The 6,320-nt window shown below is 35.6% G+C and overlaps 1 protein-coding gene across 4 annotated transcripts in view; it reads left to right on the top strand.

Annotated features, from left to right (window-relative positions):
• Positions 1-6,320, top strand: part of LOC136850783 (uncharacterized) — a 293,749-nt gene that overhangs the window by 271,952 nt on the left and 15,477 nt on the right. The gene's annotated exons all lie outside the window — the stretch shown is intronic.

Here is a 6,320-nt window from a genome sequence, read left to right as displayed (position 1 = left end):
ACAAAGCCGGCACAATAGTTTTCTTTTACAGAAAACTAAAATGGATGAAAAATTCTTGGTCGTAGATTCAGCTTTGCTTTTATTCCTTTCAATAATTAATGTTAATATTAATATAAAAAATACTTGAAAGATCCTAGTAGTAATTTATTAATTCGTTTTACGATCTAAATCGGTCCCAAATTGAATTATATATCAGTTCGAGTGTTAGTAAAGTATGTTTTATCAAAATTCATTAGGTTTAGAGATTGTGTTATGAACACCTTTATTTTGGCTTACTGTAATTTATGTTTTCTTTCCATTGTATGTTCAAGTATATATGTAAGAAAGACTTTTGCATGTGTGTATGTCTTCTAAACGTATGTCTTGTAGACTTATGTCTTCTAAACATATGTTTTTCTTAGGCTTAAGTAAGTTGTGTGTAACTCAATTTGCGCCAGAACCCCTTGTAAGCTCAGGAGATTGCATTATTCCGGATAATGCAGTTGACGTACAAATCTCTCTCTCTCTCTCTCTCTCTCTCTCTCTCTCTCTCTCTCTCTCTCTCTCTCTCGTTTTAGATTTTTTTTTTGCTCACTCTCTCTTTTAAAGAATTATTTATGGCCTTCCTGCTTCCTCTCAGGTTTAAATTTATGCTCTCATTGTAAATTGTTCATATGTCTGCCTTGCTGCATATTTCTCTCTCTCTCTCTCTCTCTCTCTCTCTCTCTCTCTCTCTCTCTCTCTCTCTCTCTCTCTCTCTCGTTTTAGATTTTTCTCACTCTTTCGTTTTAAGACATATATGTAATAGGTGCTTCCCACTTTCTCTCAGGTTTGAATTTATACTTTCATTCTTTCATTTTGAACTATTTATACTTCTGCCTTGCTGAATCTCTCTCTCTCTCTCTCTCTCTCTCTCTCTCTCTCTCTCTCTCGTTTTAGATTTTTTCTCACTCTTTCGTTTTAAGATATATAGGTGCGTCCCACTTTCTCTCGGCTTTAAATTCATACTTTCATTGTGAACTATTCATACCTCTGCCTTGCTGAATCTCTCTCTCTCTCTCTCTCTCTCTCTCTCTCTCTCTCTCTCTCTCTCTCTCGTGACAGGTCACCGTCCTATCTGCATCGTACTCATCACTGTCTAACTGCAGAAAAAAAACTAAAAAAGAAAAAAGTAAAATAAAAAAAAAGTGGGATGGGGGAGACACCCAGGAAGACTTGACAAAGGTAGGAGAGGGGAGGGAGGGGGAGGGGGTATGTTATTGGGCAGGGGGGTAGCTGTAGGGAGGGGTATTATAAGGGGGGGACGGTTAAAGACCGCTCGTCATTGCGGTAACGGGTTGGATGGATTGAGAGAAGAGACCGTCATTCACAATAGATATTTTGGGTGTGTGTGTGTGGTTGTGTGTGCGCGCGCGCACGCGTGTATGTTGGGAATACCCGGATGTGGAATTTGGTAATGCTGCTCCTTCCCTATTTATCTTATTATTATTATTATTATTATTATTATTATTATTATTATTATTATTATTATGCATATGTTTTATCATTATCACAGACTCCTCGGGGTTAAGAAAAGACTTAGAATATGATGACAAGTAATTATTAGTAGTATTATCAGAATATGTTGACAAGTAGTTATTATTATTATTTAACACAAACTTCATTAGAAGGACATTGCTTTGTATCCTAAGATGAACATTTAAACATCTTCATAAACGAGAGAGAGAGAGAGAGAGAGAGAGAGAGAGAGAGAGAGAGAGAGAGAGAGAGAGAGAGAGAGAGAGGCTGAAAGCAAACTATCTTATTATTCTCCTTAAGAAATCTCCAAAAGTATTAATGGAAACAAAACCACTCTCTCCCCCAGAGAGAGAGAGAGAGAGAGAGAGAGAGAGAGAGAGAGAGAGAGAGAGAGAGAGAGAGAGAGATCCAAAAGCATACACATAAGAATAAAACCACTTTTGCCATTAGCCGGCCTAAAGCACGACGGAAAAAAAATTATATGTAAAAAAGAAAAGAAAAATAAAATAAAATAAAACCAGGCAGCCTAAAGCATGATGAAAACGTAAAAAAGAAAATACAAGAAAAAGAAAATATAAAAAAAGATAATATATAAAAAAAAATATAAAAAAGAAAAAAGCCAAAATCCCGTAACAGTAATTCCAGAGTAGAACCACTTCATCTGCTTCTCAGAAGTCTATGAGGAATCCCCTTAGTTCAGTGTCCCCATGGGGAATGACACCTAAATGCAATGATACCCTTCTTAATGGTATATGTCACAGATATTTACAAGCAAGAATGACAGCGGTATTCCCGTTATTTTTCATGGCGATAACACAAATAGCCAGCGGCAAATGCCTCTCTCTCTCTCTCTCTCTCTCTCTCTCTCTCTCTCTCTCTCTCTCTCTCGAGAGAGGCTTTGTTTCTGTATGCGTTTGGAGATTTCTCGAGATAAAAATAAGTTGGTTTGCTTTCAGCTCTCTCTCTCTCTCTCTCTCTCTCTCTCTCTCTCTGACCTCTCTCTCTCTCTCTCTCTCTCTATTACAGCTGGACCACCAAGATGGACGATGTATGTTATTATTATACATCAATAATAATAATAATAATAATAATAATATATTGGTTTCATTGTCGTTAAATACTATTAACATGTTATATTTGCTTAATAATAATAATAATAATAATAATAATAATAATAATAATAATAATAATAATAATAATAGAAAGTTTCACTCTCCTTAATTACTGTTATTATGTATCGTCACCTGAATAGTGATAGTCAATGTAGATAGTCATGGTAGTGTTATGATGATAATGATAATGACAGTATGGTGGTAATGATAATGATAATAATCATCGCTTGTAATGATAATGACAATAATCATCGCTTGAATAGTGACAGTCAGTGATAATGAGAGTGATGATAATAATGACGAAGGGTAATTATAAAGACGAAGCTATTATCTATGTTCCGCCGGGAATCTAAATGTCAAAAAGATATTTTTAGTACGTGAAAAGAAACTCTCTCTCTCTCTCTCTCTCTCTCTCTCTCTCTCTCTCTCTCTCTCTCTCTCTCTCTCTCTCTCTCTCTTTGTTGCCTGTGTATTGAGGCATACGTTTTTTTTTTTTATGATTTTCTTTTTTCCGATGTCTTTAAAGATGCATTGTAGGTATGTCTGAATGGAAGAGGAATCGAAGTTTTGGGAAAAAAAGGAAAAAAAAAAGAAAAACAAAAAATGACTTAGTCGTATTTATGCGTATGTATGAGTGATATGCATTACGCGCAGTGGAATGCGTTACGGGCGTACGTTCGTGCATACGTACGTGCTTGTTCTCTAATACTTATAGGAATGATTCTGTATAAATGGTCTTTGGTAAAGTAAATTCTCTCTCTCTCTCTCTCTCTCTCTCTCTCTGGTCTTGGTATTATATGCATTAACAGGGTAAAGAAAATTCTCTCTCTCTCTCTCTCGATATAGTTTGTCCTCGTCATTGTGGATGTGTTTAATTGGCCAACTCTCTCTCTCTCTCTCTCTCTCTCTCTCTCTCTCTGTGTGTGTGTGTGGATATATTTGACTGGACGACTGGCTTTATTCTGTCTTACAAGGAAATGAGATATATTGGAAATTTGCACTTTCCTGTTTGCGTGGAACCTGCATGACTTTTTGTATATACTTACCACTGACCTTAGGCATTGTGACGCCGTCCAAACTGTGCATTGTAACTGCGCATCAACAGAACTTCTGAAAAGCAATCTACATAAGCAATTTAAACCTTGAAAAGGAAGTGCAGGCGTCTTCATTCTCTAATCAAATATCGGTTTTACTCTTCCCTTACAAAAGGCAATGCGCGTGCGCGCAGATACAAATGCGCACTTTCAGACCCGTTCAAAAGGTGCGCCCCTTTGTAAATAGCCCGCAGCCTTGACCACCGTATCCTAAAGGTAGGCCTATGTGTCAGGCTGGTTTATTCTACTCCGCTAACCTGCCATTGTTAGGGAGATAGAGAAAGAGGCATACGCCACTCTTGAGACCAGCTGGCATCTCTCTCTCTCTCTCTCTCTTTTAGATTTTTTTTTTGCTCACTCTCTCTTTTAAAGAATTATTTATGGCCCTCCTGCTTCCTCTCAGGTTTAAATTTATGCTCTCATTGTAAATTGTTCATATGTGTGCCTTGCTGCATATTTCTCTCTCTCTCTCTCTCTCTCTCTCTCTCTCTCTCTCTCTCTCTCTCTCTCTCTCTCTTTCGTTTAGATTTTTCTCAAGATATATGTAAAAACTTTCTCTCAGGTTTAAATTTATACTTTCATTCTTTCATTTTGAACTATTTATACTTCTGCCTTTTCTCTCTCTTTCGAAAGGGTATTTTCTTTATATAACTTTTATTTCTTTCGAAATATAAAACATTTATAAATATTTCTTTCGAAATATAAAACATTTTATTTAGTTTAAATCTCGTTTGAAAACGTGTAAAGGTTTATTTTTGAACGGTTATATTTGGTATGAAATGTTTCCTATTTTTTCCGCACTCATCCGTGTGTATATATAATATTTTATAATATTATCCTCTTATTTACTTTGGAAAATTTTCCTATTAACACCCACTTCAACCTCTTGCACGCACGCAACCTCGATGAGTTAATTCTGTACCTCCATCCGTACCTGGTATTTACGTGACTGTAATCTCTTGTAATGATGGCAACTTACGTACTGATAAAAATTAGTGTTTTTGATTTTAAATGTCCGAGCAAGTATTAGGGTTCAGGTTAGTTCTTTTATAAAAATTTTGGTAAAAAGCTGGTCAAGAAATGGTTAAAAAGTTTTTGATTTTGGTTATAGTGCAAGGAATGAGAGAACGCTTAAGATGAACGAAATTGTAGGTAATTTTTTTCATTGAGTTATACAAGTGTCTTAACATAGTTAACCTTATCACTTTAATAGAGTTGATAGTGTACCTTTTGTATGGTGCAGTGTATGTACAGTACGTTTGTATACAGACTTACACACTTGTATGTGTATATAGCACAAAAATACGTATATTCCATTTAATATACACACCCATATATTCACAGTTTATACACGTCATATACATAAAAATACGTGTGTAAATGTGTATACACACTTACAAAAATATACCACATTCCTTCTGGTATATATATTTATATATTTAGATAGGAAGAAACTCGACCAGTACCTCGTTTAATACATTAGAAATCCCTTATCTGCGAGGTAGAAAATTAATTTTTTTTAATAGGTATGGAAGCCCCCAGCATTGAAAAGGGATGGAAGGTTTCCTTCCACACAGTGAGTTCAGTAACACGATCCTTCTATCACACGGGGTGGAAAGATTACACTTTTCTTTCTTTTTTACTTTTTTTTCTCTCTTTCCAGTTATCTTTTGGTGAACCTTTGTAAAAAAAAAAAATATTGGGAGGTGGAAGGAGTAGACTTAATCCTTCAATATATTATTATTATTATTCCAATGTCTTGTTTGCTTGCGAGCCATTACTGTAACGAAATCGTTGCATTTAATATAGCGATAAGTTTTGAGAGAGAGAGAGAGAGAGAGAGAGAGAGAGAGAGAGAGAGAGAGAGAGAGAGAGAGAGAGAGAGAGAGAGAGAGAGACTCAAACTGTCCCATACCATTCACCTTTTGAAGAAGTCCATTGTCGATTTCGGATGCCTTTTTATCCAGTCTTAATTTCTCCTTTTCATTCCGAACTCCCCACTATATTTCCCTTTCTTTTGTGTATTGGGATGTTTTTTTTATTGGGATGGCTTTTCCTGGACATTTTACGCAGCTCGGAAGTATAAGGATTAAGAATTGAAATGGAATTTTGTTTTCTGAATATTTTTTAAATCTTAAAACGATGGGAACACCTTTCCCCCACTTTTATAAGTGTAATGGTAGACTGATTTTAGTGATTTCTTATCCAGAAGAAAATTATAGAACAAAATTATTTATTGAAATGCATTTCAAATAAGATTTACACTTTTATACAATTTTACGTGCCAAGATGCAACTATTTTAGAAGCACTCTTTATTTACCTTTTTTTATGAAACACGATTCAAAGGTTTTGTATGTTCTTCCAGTAAAGTCTGTTCAACAAGTTTATTGTACAGGAATTCATGCCAGACACAAAAAACACACCCACCTATTGATCCATATCCCGGTGCTACCTAACTGAACAATGTATGTGCAAAACTGGCCAATTTTTTTTACAATTCGGGTAACGGTGTCCTGGTCCAATGCTGTATAATTGTCCCTCCGTGGTATTGCTAGGCTATAATCCTTTCAGGTACATAAAATGATTCTGGAGGAACTAGAGAAGGACAGCTTCAGT

The sequence above is a fragment of the Macrobrachium rosenbergii genome, chromosome 22 (genome assembly GCF_040412425.1).
Source record: "Macrobrachium rosenbergii isolate ZJJX-2024 chromosome 22, ASM4041242v1, whole genome shotgun sequence".
Lineage (NCBI taxonomy): Eukaryota > Metazoa > Arthropoda > Malacostraca > Decapoda > Palaemonidae > Macrobrachium > Macrobrachium rosenbergii.
This window is presented reverse-complemented; position numbering and strand designations above follow the sequence as displayed.